Here is a 20047-nt window from a genome sequence, read left to right on the forward strand (position 1 = left end):
TGAGTAGAAGACAGAGATATGAGGGCTTGTTCAGTATTCTGTTATTATATTGTACAGCAGAACTTAAAAAGTTATAATCCCTCACTTCTTTTCAAAGCCCAGGTCGTGAGGGTCGCTGGTTGGCCGGACAAAGTGTCAGACTTTGACACCAGAGACCAAGATCTGTCTCTCACAATAACTGAGGACTTTATTGCTCCAGTGTGTCGGATTTAGGAGGAAATATTGGAAGAAATATAATTTTATGTAATAAGTATGTTTTCTTTGGTGTATAATCACCTGAAAATAAGAATCATTGTGTTTCCGTTGCCTTAGAATGAGCCGTTTATATCCACTAAGGGAGCAGGTCTTCGTCTGCAGTGATCACCATGTTGCGCCTTCATGTTTCTACAGTAGCACCAATACGTTCTTATAGCAACTTGTCAAATACTGCATCTTTGTTTGTGGACTTTCAAGTCTAAATATATTACGCTAGGTATCCTCCGGTGGATCCCAACCGGAGCACCGAGCCCTGGTTTGTTATTCAGGTTAAAGTGGGAAGAAGCAGCAGGTTTATCAGGCAGCTGAGTGAAGTGGAGCCTGCGGAGGAAACACCGGGACCGTCTGGATGTAATAGTCCGTGGAGGTGCTGCGGTGCTCGGCTGCACAGATAGGAAACCCCTCGGCTGACAGCATGTACCACTCTCTCACTCCGCTACTTTGTTTATCTCATGCATTCCTCGGACTTCCGGTTTCCATTTTTGCGTTATATCCTCTCACGCAGGCGCAGAACGTATGTGCTACTTGGCCGTCGGATGTAGTCTTTGTAGTGTGTTCAAATGCAACTGACACAAGGCGACATGAGGCGACGTAGACGATGCAACAGTTGGCTTTTGTCGCCGCTAGTTTTTTTATGTCGGTTTGGTGTGCCAGCACCTTTAGGGATGGCGTATGCTATAAAGCCCTCTAAGGCAAATTGTAATTTGTGATATTGGGCTTTTTAAATCAAATTGAATTGAAATTGAATTAATGCTCAAATGCATTTTAGAAGGCAACAATAAACTGTGCTTTCATGTAGATCAAAATACACTCCTGAATAATTTTGAAAGACAAGAAAAAAAAAACTGTTTTGATGTTTTAGAGTTATAATTAGATTTTTACAAATTCAGTGTGCACAATACTGGACGGTACACGTTCTAGAGAGCAGTAGTGTGCAGAGCGTCTGCGATGCCCACATACTCACACACATTCACACAAAGCTCACCAGGTGTTTGCCTTAATGCTTGGTGATAGCATGAGTGGGAGGGAAGAAACGTGGTCATTCACAGCTGCCCGCTCAGTGCAGAGCTAAGATAATAGAGATGACTTCACTGTGAAATCTCCCTCACATCCCTCTCCCTCACATCCATGTTCTCCATTCACATAACATCACCCTCTCTCCATCTCTGACACTGACACATTTTCTCCCCTTCCTAATGCCCAAGCAAAATATTGTTTTATTTAATATTTTAACATATCACTGAATTGTGGGCATTCAACCCCTGCAAAACAAAACATACCAGTACGAAAAACAGAAAAGTGATGGAGGGAACTTTAAGCCAATTTCACTGGTATTTATTCACCAAAACCTCCCGTACCTTCCATCTCGTTAGCAGAAGACATTTCTCACACGACAGCTCAGAGAAATCAGGTCAAATTATGATACATGTGGTCCATTTTCACAAGCTACTAATCTGTGCATAGTGCAGATAGTGAGCTTGAAGCCATTTTGCTAATAGTTTAATACAGATTTAGGTACTGTCCCCAGCACCATTCAGTATCCCTCACACCATTTGCAATAATGAAAACACCACACAAGCTCTAAAAAACAGTTTTACCAGTCCAGCATCATTAACTATCCCAACACTGTTTACCAGATAAGAGCCCTATTTAATTTACTATCCCCACACTATTTATCAGTATTGATAACCCAATACCATTTTTTATCCCCAACACTATTTATCAGTCCCGGTAACCAAGACCATTTGCTGTCCCAAAAGCTATTTGTTTTATACAGTTTGCAGGTCCTACAGACACCATTTACTATCCCAGCACCATTTATTAGCAATGATAACCCAATACCATTTTTCATCCCCATAACTATTTACCAGTCCTAGTAATCCATGATCATTTTCTGTCCCCAAGACTATTTACTTGATATAGTTGAGCCAGCATTTACTTTTCCCACCACTGAAGCCCTACAAACACCATTTACAATCCCTAGTAGCACAAAATGATTTCCCATTTTGTATCCTGACAAAAATCCTCATGATTTACTATCCCTAACACCATTTACTATCCCCAGTGCCATTTACCTGCCCCACCAATGCAGCACTATTTACTTAGCCTCCGATCATTTTCAGATCCTACAAACACAATTTACAGTCCCTGCTGACACAGAACATTTCTGTATCCCTACAAAATTCCTCAAAATTTGCTATCCCTAACACTGTTTACTATCCCTAATGCTATTTACCTGCCCTACCCATACAGTCTAGCACCATTTACAAATCCTACAAACACCATTTACTATCCCTAGTAGCACAAAACAATTTCCCATTTTATATCCCTACAAAAATCCTCACAATTTGCTATCCCTAACACTATTTACTATCCCTAATGCTATTTACCTGCCCTACCCATACAGTCTAGCACCATTTACAAATCCTACAAACATCATTTACAATCCCTAACACAAAACAATTTCCCATTTTGTATCCCAACAAAAATCCTCATGATTTACTATCCCCAACACCATTTACTATCCCCAGTGCCATTTACCTGCCCCACCAATGCAGCACTATTTACTGAGCCTCCGACCATTTACAAATCCTACAAACACAATTTACAGTCCCTGCTGACACAAAACATTTCCCATTTTGTATCCCTACAAAAATCCTCACAATTTGCTATCCCTAACACTATTTACTATCCCTAATGCTATTTACCTGCTCTACCCATGCAGTCTAGCACCATTTACAAATCCTACAACCACCATTTACTGTTCCTAGTAACACAAAACAATTTCCCATTTTGTATCCCTACAAAAATCCTCACAATTTGCTATCCCTAACACTAATGCTATTTACCTGCCTTACCCATGCAGTCTAGCACCATATACAAATCCTACAACCACCATTTACTGTCCCTACTGGCACAAAAAAAAATCCCATTTTGTATCCCTAAAAATCCTAACAATATTACTATCCCTAATACCATTTATTGCAACATTCAGTAAGCCTTTCACCATTTTTTATCCCTAACATCCATCTGTTCATCTCTCTATCTCTGTCCGTATGTCTTTCTGGTGTATCTGTCTCTTTTTCTCTGTCTGTCTGACATGACTTTTATTTATTACCCAGCAGCCCCTGCTTTAGCCAGGCATGCCAAGGCTGGTCGCACTGTCCTCAGGCAAACTCTCTCCCTCTCTTTCATTACCCCCTCTCTTTACTCTATCGATGCCTCCCTCTCTCTGTCAGCGTCTCTGTCTCCCTCTCTTTTTATGCCGCTGTCTGGCACTTTCCCTGTCTCATTTCTTCCTCTCTCTTGCCATCCGTCTGTTGTTTTTTCCCCCGTCGCTCTGCATCCTCTGTTTGTTTTTTCGTCTGTCCGTGTCGTTGTTTACACACGCACACGCGCGCGCGCACACACGAACACACACACTGCTGTCACCAGAGGCAGAGGACTCTCTAGACATCCCTCTGTCTGGTGACATCCAGACGACATTGGACTGTGTGTGTTTGGATTTTACTGTGTGTGTGCGTACGAGTGTGTGCTTGTCCTCTGTTTCTATGTATGTGTTTTTATCAGACAAAGAGACTGACAGATAGATAAATCTTTGCAGATGATGATTCCTGTGTGTGTGTGTGTTTTCATTCAGCTTCGGCATGTAGCAGCAGAAAATTAAAGGATGTTTCCACCAAATTAGAGAGTGAAGAGATGCTGTGACGGAGATATAAAAACATGGACGCAGCGGTCGAGTGAGGTTGAGATAAGGAGGGAGGGGAGTGAGAGGAGACGGGAGAGAGTTTATGAAAGGGGGGTGGTGGAAATAAATGTAGAGGTGTAGGTAGAGGGAGGCAGGAGGAGTGAGGAATCAGGGGATGAGCAGAAAAAGAGACTTAAGAGGGAATTAAAAATGAAACCATGTTGGTCTGTTCGCCAACTTTGCCCTGAAGCTTTACGTGTGCACGTGCAATTACAGCCACTTACAGCTGTGGAGCTTAATTAGCCTTCTACAGCACACTCATTAGTCTGGTTTGAACTACAAGGCCAAATAGGGACAATCTGCTGTTCACTGCAGGGCAAAGTGGGATGATGCGGTTTCTATTAAAGGTCAAAGTGGGATAGTCCATTTTACACTGGTCAGCCAAAGTAGGATAGTCCATTCTACACTGGTGGGTCAAAGTACGACAGCCCATTCTGCACTGGTGGGACAAAGTGAGATAGTCCGTTCTACATTGGTGGGTCCAAGTAGCATAGTCCCTTCCCCACTGGTCTGTTAAACTGGGATAGTCCATTCTACACTGGTGGGTCAAAGTGAGATAGTCCATTCTACACTGGTCAGTCACAGTGGGATAGTCCATTCTATACTGGTGGGACAAAGTGAGATAGTTCATTCTCCACTGGTGGTTCAAAGTGGGATAGTCCGTTCTACACTGGTGGGTCCAAGTAGCATAGTTCCTTCCCCACTGGTCGGTTAAACTGGGATAATCCATTCTACACTGGTCGACCAAAGTGGGATAGTCCACTCTACACTGGTGGGTCAAAGTACGACAGCCCATTCTCCATTGGTGGGACAAAGTGGGATAGTCCGTTCTACATTGGTGGGTCCAAGTAGCATAGTCCCTTCCCCACTGGTTGGTCAAAGTGGGATAGTCCATTCTACACTGGTCGACCAAAGTGGGATAGTCCATTCTACACTGGTGGGTCAAAGTGGGATAGTCCACTCTACACTGGTGGGTCAAAGTACGACAGCCCATTCTCCACTGGTTGGTCAAAGTGGGATAGTCCATTCTATACTGGTGGATCAAGGTGGGATAGAGGCGCATGTCCAGACAGTTCAGGAAGTGTAACATGCTCATTCCAAAGATCCATCAGGTGTGCCCATCGTCTTCAACACAGCCTCCACCTGTTCTACACTGATGCAGTGTAGCTGGCTATGGGAGCTGGTTTAATCCAAAATGGTTCAATGCTTCCTTCACTTGAGTTGGATAATGTTCATTTGTAACAGATTCGACACCACCTCTTCAACAATGTCTCCAAATGAAGCGCACCAACGGGGTAAATGTTCCAAGTTTAAATTCAAGCAAACTAAACAAGGCAAGTGTGAAAACAACCTCAGACATTAAACACATCGGTGATGCATGGTGTCATTAACTCTACTGAGAAACCTATACCAATAAAGTCAGGAAAGAACAGATTTAGTTACACACAGAAGCTTTTCTGGAGCTTTCAGTCAGCTGCATCATGGTAAAAAAAAAAGTGTTTCTTACCTTGATGACTTGTTGGAGCTTCAAACTACAGTGAGGTCCTGCACTTCTTCACCAAACCACCTCACTGTCATTCCTTCTTCTTTAATCAGTCTTTCCAGGAATCTGCAATCCTGCAATCACAATAATTCATGCAAATGTCACTGATTATTGCAAATATTTGTGCCAGCTTTAAAGTTTTCCCATAACAAATTGTCACATTAGAAGAATGCTTGCAAATTTTACCAGTTATTCTTTCTGGCCTACAATTATACAAGCCCAAACTCTAACGTCAGCAAACCAACTATATTACAAATATATAAACACCTCCGAGACTCTCTTTCCCCTGAAGTCATTTTCTCACAGTTTACTGCTGGGCTGTGTATCTGTCCCAAAATCCTCCACCAGTTCAAATCTCAGCAAACCCCCCCTGAGTTCCAACAGCCTGCATGTTAAGGCTCACTGATTCAGTACTGAAAAAAAATCCCTTAAAATGCCAACTTCCTGGCTGTTCTCCATTGATCTGAACCGACTATCATGACTATTACAGAAGAACTCAGCAAGTGTTTTGACTATCTACACAGAGACTGATTGCTATGAATCTTTTTTGGGGGGCTTTTTTGTCGAAAGCATTTTATGTTCCTCAGTGTGTGTGTGTGTGAGTGTGTCTGTGTGTAGGTGTTCCTGGTCTCAAAGCCTCATTAGGTGAGCATATGGAGTGATCTGCAGACGGTCGAGCAGTGATGTGGAGCAGAAACGAGCCTGACTCAGCACTCCTGCCGCTGAATTACAGCTGGAGGTTTTTCTTTTCTGTACTTCTTAATATGATGGAGGCTTAAGCAGAATGCACTAAAACTCGCCTGACTTGCCTTCACATATCTGAAATTTTTTTTATTGGCCAGCAGAGGATTTTATGTGGTCTTTAAGAAGGTAAAAACTGAATGGCTTTAATTTGGTTTTTAGCCTTTTTTCAGACAGGGAGTGTCCTCTGAGTGCGAACAACCTGTTACTGTGGGTCACTGAGCAGATCTAATGGAGCCACTGGGGGTTTGGTGTTTTGCTGAGGACATATCGATAGTGGTTAAATGACTGCAAGGGATCTTTTCCCAGTTGATACTGGGATCCAAGCCAACAACCCTCCAGTTACTCCTCTACATTGTTGGATGTGACCAGCCCATATGTCTGCAAGTCCTGTTGTCCTCACCTATGTGAGCTGCATCTCCTGATACTTGACATTGATTGTTTGTAGATGGGCCCTCTCATCCTGTCAAAGCATGGGAAGTGTTTTTCTTATGGACTCTTTACAAAGTGGTTGGACTATATGGCAGTTCAACATTTGGTCTCTCCTCCCCCGTCCTACTGCAGCTCATTTTGTTTTTCCTTTTTCTGCACCTAACTGATTTTTGCAAATACACATTTTAATGCAACTTTTGGTACTAAAATAATAAAATCAGTGTCATTGTCATATGAGACTAAATACTCTCTTTCCACTGAGGGAAAACTAACGCTAAACATGCTCTGCTGAAAAATCAGCCAACACTGGACACACTTAGCTTCACAAAACTACCATCCAACTCTGAGACAGCAAGGAAATTATCCCATCCATCACCTACGTCATGTGCAAAGATCTGCGTCCATATAGCGTTGGTGAAAACAAAGACTTTTGTTACTGGCTAAAAACACTGGAACCTAGGTATGTGACTCCACCCTGACATTTTTTCACCTACACAGCCGTACCCAAGCTGCACAGGGAAGTGAAGCATAAAGCTGGGGAATCTTTGAGTATAGCAGGAAGGGTGGCATCAACTTGTGATGCCTGGACTTCAAGGCCAGTGGATTCATATGTGACTGTTACGGCACATTATCTGACAGAGGACAGGAGACTGCTGTCACGTGTTCTCAAAACGAGAGCAATACACAAAAGTCACACCAGAGCAAACAATGCAGTAACAGACAACATTTTTAACATGGGTATTGCCATGCAGTTAGCAGGATGCATGTTAAGTGTTTCGCTCATGAGCTTAATCTGGCCTCGCAGACGGCAATAAATCTGCTAAGAGTTCAGTTTGTCAGGTGTGTGCAACATTTCTGACAGGTTTTATGAAGGTGTTGGTCAGTCCGTCTGCTCTGCGTCACATTTTGCGGCAATAAAAATGATTAAAATCAACGAACAGACTTTATCTCATGAGGTAAAAATGATGCTGACAAAGTTTTCCTTGGGGGAAATAATTTGCAGCTCAAAGAAAAGGTAATAAATTGCAATATATCGCAACATATTTTATTGCAATATTCAGCATATATCGTGATAGCTTTGTATCATGGGTCCTCAAGTGATTCCCACCCCGACTGAACAGTGTTTCAGTTTGTTCCGGACCAAGACCGCCTCTTTTCGTTGGACCATGTTTGGTTGTTTGGTCTGGACCATTTGGTCTGGACCCCCCCCATGAAAAAGAAGCACACATTTTCTGGATGTTTTAGCAAAATAAGACATGCAGGGTGTAAATTTATCAGGCAAGGAAACGTGTCCCTCCCTTTATCATGATCCTCCTTTCCTCTCCATGGCTTTTCCTCATCTCCTTTCCTCCACTCAGAAGAACAGAGGAGTTATAGGAGGAGATCACAGGAAACAGGAAGAGGAGAAAAGGAGGCTGCTAGCTGTCATGTCGAATCATCGTCAGAATCGGACTTCAGACTCAGCGACACAGTGAGTGACACATCTCCGTCTTGCCCTCCGTGTCTCGATTCTGACTTCAATTCAAAGCGCTTCTAATCACAGGAATATGTTCAAACATCTGTCTCCATGACTTCATCCCCACAAAACTTGCTTCTCTTTCAGTGGTGCGTGTCTATGCATGCACTCTCAGGTGGTTTTGGCAAAGACCTCTGTCAACACCAAAAAATCTGGACAACAGGAAAATAGCCAAATCTCTTCTTCTTTGGTCTGCAAACAACAAAATATGCATCACAGCCAACATGTGTTGAGCAGTGGGACAGATGGTGTGGTTACTCTCTGGTTAAATCTCTGCTCTCTGTGATCATTACAAACTCGTGGTTTATTCATTTGCATGTTTGTATGTTTTTGTTGTCAGACAACTGAATGAACAGTGTTCTAAACCACTTCAGATCTTACATCTCAGGAAGAAATTCTTTCCTTAGTAATGGGGATCATGCAAGAGAAACATATGATTTACCTTTCAGTGTTGTTCAGGGACGTTGTCTTGGTCCACTCCTTTTTTCTCCCTATATGCTCCCTTTAGGTAACATAAACGTAATTTTCATATTGACACTGATGATGATGATATGCAACTATCTATTTCACTTCAGCCCGACAATGACAATGCCCTGTAAATGGTAAATGGAGTGCACCTTTATAGAACCTTTCTAGTCTTCTCACCCCCCAAAGCGCTTTTCCACTACATCACATTCATCCATTCACACACACTATCCAAGGCTACATGGCTACTTGGCACTCACACACCAACGGAACATCCATTGGGAGCAACTTCACCATATCTTGCCCAAGGATACATCGGCATGCGGACTGGGATCAAACCGCCGATCTTCTGATTGGTAGGCGACCCCTCTACCTCTTAATCACAGGCTAACTACTGGGACAGCAGCAATAAAATGAAAATAAAACTGGGATTCTCTAAGTTGGCCCCAGAACTAAAAGAGATCTACTCTCCTGCAAACTTGTGCATGTGGCTCCTGAGATTAAATCTAAAATAAGATGCCTGGGCATTATTTTAGATTCAATTGTCATTTCACACACCAGAACACTATCAGCAGACAGCCTGTCACTCAAAGCAGCCTGTCCTTAGTTATGTGTAACTTCAATCTTTCAAAAAATGTAAATGGGCGCCTTATATGAAAATTCACCCCTAATACAATCATCATATAGGGGAGAATTAGCTATAGAGACATAAAATGTGCACCAGGCTGTAGACATGTTTATTTCTGCTGTAAGGTTGGAGATTTTAACATAGGGGTCAATGGAGAGTGACTGGCTCTTGGAGCGAGCCAGCCTCAAGTGGACATTAGAGGAACTGCAGTTTTGGGCACTTCAGGACTAGCGTCATTTATCAGCCCCTGGGATTGCCGCTTGTGTAAAACCAACAAGAACATCACTATTGGACAACGCTGCAAAACAATCAGGCTAAGTTTATTGAATACATTTTAACAAGTGCAGGACTATCGGTATGGTGCAGAAGCAGGTAGCAGCATGAGCCAGGGGCTCCCAGACAGTCCTACTCCCCCCTCACTAAGTATGGCGTATACAGGTAGAAGAGTTGTTAATTGAAGTATGAAAAGGAGAAAAGGAAGATAAGCAATAAATCTCCAGTTGATAATGAAGACGCTGCGGACAGCCAAGCTGAGCACGAGGCTAAGGAAGCTATTAAAGCTAACATCATTACTGAGATAATGGTGGTCTGTTTGGGCGTGAATAAAGAATTCCCCAAAACTATGGGACCACCAAAGATGGAACTCGACTTCAGAGAAGAGGTTAGCCAGAAGCTAAATGCTATTATGCAGTGCTCCATGGAGTGGAGTGACAAAGCCAAGAAGGTGCTGTTCCACTCTCTGGAACTTCAAGAGGACATGTGAGCCCAGCTAATAGACCTGGAGGTGCGTTTGCGCAGAAAGAACATACACATTCCTGGAGAAAACATACATAACTTCCTAGAAAGGTTTCTAGAAAACAGAGCTGTTCTTCCCTGATGCCACCCTCACCATCACCCGTCCCTTGGATCCAAACAACCGCAAGGCTCCAACCAAAGGTCTATGGTCATCTATTTCCTGTAATACAAAACTAAAGAGCTGGTGCTTCAAAAAAGAAAAAGATTCACAACAAAGGGAGAAGAGTGCTCTTTGAACAAGATTACCTGACTGAAATACTGATGAAGAGAGGCTTACTCCACCACCAGAAAGACACAAAGAAAAAGGGCTCCATTTCCAGACACTACCCAGCAAAACTCAGAGTGTTTTACTACTGGCCCAATTATCCACAGCAGTGCACTGGAGGTGATGAACGACCTGAAAAAGAGGGGATTAATCCTGGACTGCTCAGGAGTCAAGACCCTCGTGTCAGGGGCACCCATGGCGAGACCAAGACCACTTCCCTGTGACACAGCAGGAGAAACATCACGCTAACACAACAGGAGCACGCTTGAAACACATCCAGAACAAACTTAAAGGGCTTTGACACAACAGAGGAACTACATGAGAGACTCTTGTACTATAAGGGACTGAGTACATTTAAAAAAGGCTTGTAAGATTATATCGTAATACCAGATTGTATTGCATCATAAGAAACAGTAAGAGAGCAGGCGAACTTTCCTATGTTTCCTGAACATTCTAACAAATGCAACTACCGTGTGGATAAGGATAGGAAGGGTAGGACACAAAATTTGGTCTCCTGCAAGGAAAAAAGGAAAAGACACACCACATTAGTACTGAATTTTGGTTCTGGACATAAGATATTGTAAAATGACATCATAAAGGCCCGGCCACACCAAGCTGATGGTTAATGTTGGGCCACCAGTAAGTATCTGTGGCCCAAGTCGGTGCAGTGTGTCCTGCGCAGTTACCCCTCGTCGGCCTTTTGTTTTTGGCCAGTTTGTGAATTAGCATGTTGAATTAGCATTTGTGATGGCGGCGCCCGTTGATGAATGAAATCACACTGATTGGTAGTTCAGCTCAGTGCACAAGAAGAGAAATGGAAGTGAGGAAAGTAAACAAACAGCTAAAGATCAGAGAGCGTGAGACCAAGACAAATTTGTTACTTAAAGGGATAGTGCACCCAAAAATGAAAATTCAGCCATTATCTACTCACCCATATGCCGACGGAGGACCTGGTGAAGTTTTAGAGTCCTCACATCCCTTGCAGAGATCAGCGGGGGGAGCAGCTAGCACACCTAATGGCTGACGGCGCCCCAGACTAACGTCCAAGAACACAAAATTGAATCCACAAAATATCTCCATACTGCTCATCCGTAGTGATCCAAGTGTGCTGCAGCCCCGACATAAAAAGTTGTTTGGAAAAACGTCATATGAACTCTGTTTTTAGCCTCACTGTAGCCTGTAGCTCTGACTGCTTCTCTGTGCTCCGTGCTCACGTGTGCGCACCTGCGCGAGACCAGCAAAAGCATGAGCTTTGATCACCCGTGTTTACATCATGTGACATGTGCACCGCAGGGAGAGACAGCAGTAACCACAGAGCTAAAAGATAATTTGCACTACAGTCTTTTAGCAAAGGACAGCCCAACATGTCTGAAGACTTTGAAATTGAGGAGAAACAGCATTTCTTTGTTGAGCCGTATTTGTTTGAGCCCGAGTATACACTCGGAACTCAGGCTACTGGACGAAGCAGCCGCCGCAGCTCATGAGCCTAACCCTCAGCCAGCCGCAGAATACCGGAGTCGAGCACTGGAAACCTGGTGGTGTAGTTGTTTCAAATGCAAAGCAATGCCAACGGATGAGGAAAGTCTTTGCTGCTCAGACTGGGAATTGGCGATGCCTGCACTTGAGAAGCTGGACATCAGTACTGTCGAGACTGCTGCTCTTCAGAGACCGTACATCACCGATCACCCTGAGCGCGCACACATGAGCACGGAGCACAGAGAAGCAGTCAGAGCTACAGGCTACAGTGAGGCTAAAAACAGAGTTCAAATGACGTTTTTCCAAACAACTTTTTATGTTGTGGCTGCAGCACACTTGGATTACTACGGATGAGCAGTATGGAGATACTTTGTGGATTCAATTTTGTGTTCTTGGACGTTAGTCTGGGGCGCCGTCTGCCATTTGGTGTGCTGGCCGCTCCCCCCGCCGATCTCCGTAAGGGATGTGAGGACTCTAAAACTTCACCTGAGCCTCCGTCGGCATATGGGTGAGTAGATAATGGCTGAATTTTCACTTTTGGGTGCACTATCCCTTTAAGGTAAGATTATTTTTCTGTAGCAGAGACGTTTTCTGATGGTTTGTGTTACTGTTCACTGGCGCACCATAGAATAAGCTCTGTTCTTTTAATGTGCTAACTGGCTAGCTTCTGGTATCCCTTTTTGAATGACGATGACAGAAGACCCCCCTCTGCTGGTGTGGAGAGTTCAACCCTGTCTCACTCCAAAGTCGTCAAAATGTGGTGCTTGGGCAGTGACTTCCGGCGTCAGACACAAACAAGTAAAGCCGTCCTTCAGCGTTGGCAGGATACACGACTGGTCGCCCTTATAGTTTGACGCCAGCTGGCAGTGTCAGCGGCGAGACATAAAGAGTTAAGGGGACAAAAGTCCAAATGGGGTGGGTGGGTCCAACAAACATTGACTTTCACCCAGGAGAGCGGTGTTCGCATCCTGTATGATTATAAAGCCAAACCCTGTTCTTTTTTCCAAAACCCAACCACCTGCTTGTGTTGTCTAAACATAACCATGTGTGTTTGTTGGTGAAGAAAAAACATCAAAGCCTATTTTAAAAGAGACAATGCATGTAACAGGCAGAAGTTGACATGGCACCCCAGAATCTCAACAACCAATGCACCATGGGTACCTTGGACGTCGTATCTGGATGTGAAAAGTCCATGACCAAACATGGATACGTGATGAGGTCAGACCAAGAATGTGTTGTTATTTCCTCTCACACAGGCACAGAACGTATGCACTGGTTGGCGGTCAGCTGTAGTCGTTGCGGTATGCTCATGTGCAACTTTTCTGGCCGAGACACAGCGCAGTCAGGTGATACAGCAGGTTGCCTTCATTGCCACTAATTCTCTGAAGTCACTTTGGTGTGTCTGGGCCTTTACAGCTCTAAAGGAGGACAGACTGCATAAAGACGCTCTGCTGCTGAAACACTTTCATTAAACACTTGAACAGTGATGGGAGCTGCAGTGTGAGCTGAACGCAACAAAGCCACATGCAGCAAACATTTTTTCATTTTGCCGGCTTAGTATGGACGTTGTCTCTCTGAACCTCCATTATCTCCCACTTCACTTTGGTTGGTATTTGGCTAACTACCTTCAAGATGATCTTCCAGTTTCCCATTTTGTATTAACAACCGCCATCCGCTTTTGTGGAGGGTTATTTCCTCTCACACAGGTGCAGACGTACATGCTGGTTGGCTGTCCACTGTAGTCTTTGTGGTGTGTTCATGTGCAACTTTTTTGGCTGAGACATGGCGCTGTCAGGTGACACAGCGGGTGGGCTTCATTGCCACTAATTCTCCGAAGTCAGTTTGCTGTGTCTGGGCCTTTACAGCTCTAAAGGAGGACAGACTGCCTTCAGTAAACACTTGAACAGTGACAGAGCTGCAGTGTGAGCGGAACGCAACAAAGCCACGTCCAGCGTCCAGCAAACATCTTTAATTTTTTAAATTTAGCCGGCTTAGTGTGGACGTGGTCTCAGTGCGTCTCCATCATCTTCCAGTTCACTCTGAATGGTTGATATTTGAAGGGGGGGGGGCTCCCTCCCACACCTCCCTCCACCCCCCTGCCCTCCCTAATCTCCCCCCTTCTTCTTTGCCCTGATGCTTTGCCCCCATTGTTCTCCTGCCTTCACACACACACACACACACACACACACTGGTACAAAACAATGCCTGAAACGTGAATGGAGCAGCCACCACGGGAGAGTTGTAAGCTGTTGGCGCTCAGACGAGTGCTGACTCTCTCTCTCTCTCATCTTCTTCACTCCATCTTCTTCTTTTTTTTTCTTTTGTGCGCGTATGAAAAGCGCGTGCTCCGTTCACAAATTAACCCCCTGGAAGATAATTTTTCTCTTAACCCTCTTAACTGGGGGATGAATTTTAGGGAAGGGGTGGGGGGGGATCTGGGGTATGGTGAGGCGAGGGGCGGGGCTGGTGGTGGTCTTCACAGTTGCTAGGGGCAACCATAGGGGAGTGAAGTAGAAGGCGTCCCGTGTGTGTGTGTGTGTGTGTGTGTGTGTGTGTGCGGTGCGCGCGTGTGGGACCTGCCAACGTCTAGCTACGAGACCCCTCGCGCCAAATCCATCCCTCACAATTGTCTGAGAGAGAGATATTAAGAAAGAGAGGGAGAAGGAGGGAGGGAGAGAGAGACCTCGACTGAGACGCGCAAAGGAGCGAGAGAGACAGACAGTGAGAGAGAGACCTCCACACACACTCTCTCTCACACACACACACAGAGAGAGAGAGAGAGAGAGAGAGAGAGAGAGGATGGCTGGTAGGATTTAGCCCCGGCAGCGTCTTTTCCCGTCCAACACAACAAGCTTATTACCTTTCTCTCCACGCGCTTGGAAACGGATTTACGCGCACGAAAAGGAGGTTTGTTTGGCTCGTTTTATTTATCTATTCTCTTCTTTCATCATCTCCCTGCTGTGTGCATCCATCTCTGCCTTTGATTCATTATTTATTTCCCCTCTCACCTCTTTGAAATGAACCGTTTTATTCGGTTGCAGTTGGAGGCTACAGGTCGCGTTTAATGGCGATTAGCTGGCGGGTAATTAGCCGTTAACGGTCAAATTAACCTGGTGGTGGTAGTAGTAGTAGGAGCGGTGAGGTTATACTGACTGGGGATTGTGGTGGTGGTGGTGGTGGTGGTGTGGGTGTGCAAGAGGGGGCTTGTTTTTGTCGTGGTTGGAGGGTCTCCGGTGTGCGCGAGGAGACGGAGAGAGTGGCGGAGGGGGACAATGAACGGGGCTGTTGTTTGGCGACGCTGCGCGCGATGGAGGTGGTGGTGCCCAAAAATTCGTTGCTTCTGGAAGCAACCGGGGGGGCGAGACATTAAAGAAAATGACAGAAAATGTAAATTTCATGATTTAGTCAGTCACATGGCTCGGATCAGTCACACAGACTGGCTCCGCTGTGAGCGTCTGCTTTGTGTGTTTCTGTGCGCCGTTCACTGAGCATCAGAGACAAACACTGTGTGTTTCATATGTTTCAGTGTTCATGTGAGGCTCAACAGGGAGCTTTGAATCTCATGTGGAGTTGTTAGAACATCCCTGCAGCACGCGTGCAGCTGCTGCATGATTTCTCTATATTTCCATGTTGTATAGGGGCGTTTGTTGCGCTCGGGGGCAGACAAACGGTCACCGTTAAATCTGCCTCTGTGCATCTGACATGTGAGCCTGTCATCTGTTCATATGTGCGTGTGTGCATGTATGTGTGTTTTCATCGCGTTCAGTCTTGCAGAATAACACCAAAAATGCACAGGTGCATGAAGTTGTTTATGCGCCCTTACAGTGAGAATAATAAGAAAAACAACAGGGTAATAAAGCTGAGGATGTTACAGCTACAATGCGCGCGCAGAGAGACAGAGACAGAAAAGGGGGGCGGGAGGGGGGGCGAGGGTCTCTCAGCCATTTTCGACGAAGCGCGTGTAAAAACGCACGCACATGGCGACAGACAGACTGAAATCACATCATAATCACAGCCTGGCGTCCATGTGTGAGATGTAAACGAGGTCAGCGCGGAAAAAGCAGGAAACATGCTTCTGTTTACAATAAAACATTATTATTATTATCATTATTATTTGTTATTATTGTTGTGCTGCAGAATCATTTCTATAAGGAGGTTGGAGGGTTGGAGGGAGGAGTGTGTTAGCCTCTTTTCTCTCCTCTCTCCCCCCACAATAGACAAGGGGGCTGCTTGTTGGGAATTTGGCGCTTCACTTGTTTTGCTCAATGAGGAATTCAGTGTGAGCCCCCTCCTCTCTGTTGTTTTTGTTGTTGTTGTTGTTGTTGATGTTGATGTCGAAGCCCTCCATGAGCCCCCTTCCCTCGCTGCTCTTTTATCACCATCGATTATTACTAGCATCCCTCTCGATTGGCTGATTAATCGATCATTTAACACTCTTTGCATGGACGGCTGGGCTGACTCGTCTCCCCGTGGCGTCACACTCAGTCTCTATTGTTCCCGCTTGTAAATCTGATGGTGAAAAACACCTTTAAACTGGCTCATTAACCCAAATGAACCTGCTCACACACATAATGAAAAGTGGCTGTTGTGTTTTATGTAATATTGCTACAGTGTGTGGGTCCAATCAGCTGTGAAGTCAGTGACCTTCTCCTTTGATGTTTCTATTACATTTTATTATTATTGTTGTTGCAAAATTTGCAAAATATTCTCTGATTACCATAAAATCACCAAAAGGATTATTTAATCCTTGTTGTGTTTTTGGAAGGAGAGGAAAAGGAGTACAGGAATAAAAACATGTCGCCATATTAGAGGCTTTTTTTTGCCCCCAAAATGGAGGGGGAGGAGGCTCAGAGGAGCTCATTAGCAATGCAAATTAGGGTTTTTTTTTCTTTAACGGGGGCTCGGGCACCTGCTGTGTCGAGCATGCGCGCGCGATTGGATGGCTGACTGGCTTCCTCCCCTCCTCCTCCTCCTCCTTTCCTCCTCTCCTCCTCCTCCTCCTCCCCCTCAGCCTCGGGAGCGCGCCTCCCTCCCTCCTTCTCATTAGAATTATGTTCCTTGTCCGCGGCGCACACACGCTATTGGAGCTTAAACGGATATAAAAAAAAAAAGAAGAAGAAGAAGAGCTCGAGCGCTCTTCTCTCCTCCTTTAAAAGCGTCTCTGTGTGTCTCGCGCAGCTCAAGCAGCGGCTGCCTTTAGCATAACAAAGGGAAGAGGAGAGGAGAGGGGGAGAGATGACAGGAGAGGAGGAAAGCAGGGGAGTTTTAAAGGGAGAAATAAAATAAATGGGAGGAGATGAATTAGAAGGAAGACAGGAGGAGGAGAGGAAGTAAAGAAAGAAGTAAAAAGGACAAAGATGGAGGATGGGAGGAGGGTGAAGGAAAAGTTTTTAAGCATTCACAATCCACTCCATCATCTATTTAAACAGCTGTGCGCACATTTAAGGTCATTTAAAGGGTTTATTCATTCAGTATTTGTCACCAGTTACAACTTGTTCCAGTGGCATTGTTCGGCTTGAACTTCCCCAAATGTTTTATGACTAGGTCTAAATAGGCTGTATGTATATTTTTGAAAATAATAATAGGACTAATAATAATTTAAAAGGTCATTTAGTTCATGCATTAAAGCCCTCGAAAATAGTACAATATCACTGATCAAAAACAAGTTTTGGGTCCACACACATTTTCTGTTAATGTTGCAGGCAGCAGCTAAAAGTTGAGCTCATTTTAAATGCTTTATATACCGCTGAGTAGTTTCATCTGTAAATATACATCATTTATTAGTTGATTATGCTTTGTATTATTGATCTAAGTTAATCTAAGCATTAAAGCTGACAAATAAATTTAGTGGAATAAAATGTACAATGTAGGTGAGATGTAGGAGTAGAGGTATAAAGTAGCATAAAATGGAAATACTCGAGTACAAGCACCTCAAAATCCTCTCATTTTGAACGGTAGCAGTTGCAAAGAATTCTGTCTCTACTCAATACTAATTTCTAACAACTACTGCTATTTTTTAACATTACAATACGTCATTAATGTGGAAAATAAAATAAACTTTTAAAGGATAATAAGATGCCAGAGTGCATAAAATGAATCAAACACCTCTCATGTGGGGCAGTTTGTATTTTTAAATGGCCGGTATCACAAAATATCGACTGGTAAGACAAGGCAACGATCAACTGGTGCTTCTCAAAGTCAAGGATGCTTCTTTGGAAGGACAAGTCCCTCCAAGTTGGGTCCTACAGAGGCTGGGCAAGACTCCTTCCTATAGCATTCAGTGAACACACACTGGAACAGACACACAGTGGGACAAAAAAAAAATCATTAATAAACACTAAAATCGGTTCACAAATACATTAGAGTTTGTTATATACCATTTCTCGTGTGTAAAATGTTGCCGAGTTGGAGACAGCCAAACAGAAGATGAGGAGGCAAAGAAATAATAAAACTTACCTAACAAAACATTCACCTGAAAAGTAGCCTAGCTAATTAGCTGTAAAATAAACATGTCTCCAAAATATAGAGCAGAAGTATGAAGAAGCATTAAATGTAAGAAGTACCTTAAAATTGTACTGAAGTACGGTACATGAGTGAATTAGTAATCAGTAATTAGTTACTTAGTTACCCTAAGGGTATTTGATGAGAGTTGCTTATAAACATGACTTCTGACCTCAGTTGTAAATTATGGAAACTTTACCTGCTCTGTAAGAGTGAGTGAAAAACTCTATTTGGGTTTCTCCCATTGGAATTTGGTAACAGTTTATCCATAAGATTTCTTGCATGGAGTTCAACTTCTTTGTGGTCTTTGCCCCCTTTTCCACTCCACGCTATCACCCGCTAACATCTGTTTTTTTAATATACAATGTATGTTACAATCAGCATTCACACCCTGGTCAGATGACTCCGTACCGTCAGTCTCTGCCCAGTCAGCGCTCAAACATCGATCCAAATTAGTTTGCACCAAGCTTATAAGAGAGACTGAATAATTAAGAGATGTATAAAAAGAAGTTACCACCACAAAGTTTCCACTGGCCTCCATGCTGCTTTCTACTGTTTACTGACCTGTTTTCCGTCTGACGCCAAACGTGACACTCTGATTTACCCGTGCCTTTAACAAAAATGTGTACATGCTAATTTTGCGGGAAATGGAGTATTATTGCTCCAACAATCCAGTCACCAGAAATAATGATGGAGTTGTATGTTTCTACAAACCAGCTGCAAATTATGATGTAGTGGATACATAAAAACCTTACGTTTTTTGTAACGTGTGGTTACACCTTATTATGGCTCAGAAAAGATCATGTTGTGGCTTAAAAGGTCAGGTTTTGGTGGCACAATCTCCGCTGGGAATACAGTGACAGGTCGGGTAGAAGCTGCTGGAAGACACAGCGATGATTGGCTAAAACACAACCTGTTTTGTCGTTTGTTGGTCTGTGTGTCACCCAGGCATCTCACCTCCATCCCCCAGTGGCAAAGTCATACACTATGACACTTTGGAAATGTTGATATGATACGTATATTTGGGGTCAGCCCATTCAAGCAATTGGGCTGACCCCAAACATCAGTAACATCACTAGTATGTAGGATACTGAGCATTTCTTGGTCTTTGAATGACAAACAATCAGAATATTTGTTCATTCTTAGCTCAGTTAACAAATAATAACAAGTAATACAAGTCATTTCTTTGTTCTGTCACCATCATCAAATGAGCAGCTCGCTCAGATTGTGACAAAAGGAAGGCTATAAACTCTATTATATACAAGGTCCCCACAGTCATGGACAACCAGGAAAGTCATGGAATTTCACAGTCTCATTTTCAAGGCCTGGAGAAGTCATGATATTAGCATGATATTGGAATTTTGTTGTAATGAAATGAATTGTTACAGTAATCTTCAGGGGATAACCCTCCACATAATGTAACATAACGGCAAATTTATTTTCTGTAAGTTAGCTGTTGACGTAACGTAGCTCTACTAAGCGTTAACGTAGGGCTGCACGATATATCGTTTCAGCATCAACACTGCGATGCTCAGTAGTCGCCATTGAAGAACGTGCAATGTCAAGTAAGACAAATGAACTTAAACAACTTATTTGATGCTTGATACAAATGGAAAACTTGCACAGTTCTCATTTTCCAGGACTTATACCGGCCAAGTCTTACACTTCTAAATGTAAAGTTT

The 20047-nt window shown here is 43.8% G+C and overlaps 1 protein-coding gene across 1 annotated transcript in view; it reads left to right on the forward strand.

Annotated features, from left to right (window-relative positions):
* Positions 1-14464: 14464 nt before the first annotated feature.
* The window catches only part of si:ch211-137a8.4 (uncharacterized transmembrane protein DDB_G0289901), a 56664-nt gene continuing 51081 nt past the window's right edge, over positions 14465-20047 (forward strand). Inside the window, exon 1 of the mRNA XM_049576250.1 lies at positions 14465-14771. The gene's annotated coding sequence lies outside the window, so the exon portion shown is untranslated. The remainder of the gene's footprint in view (positions 14772-20047) is intronic.

The sequence above is a fragment of the Epinephelus fuscoguttatus genome, linkage group LG5 (genome assembly GCF_011397635.1).
Source record: "Epinephelus fuscoguttatus linkage group LG5, E.fuscoguttatus.final_Chr_v1".
NCBI classification, from domain to species: Eukaryota; Metazoa; Chordata; class Actinopteri; order Perciformes; family Serranidae; genus Epinephelus; species Epinephelus fuscoguttatus.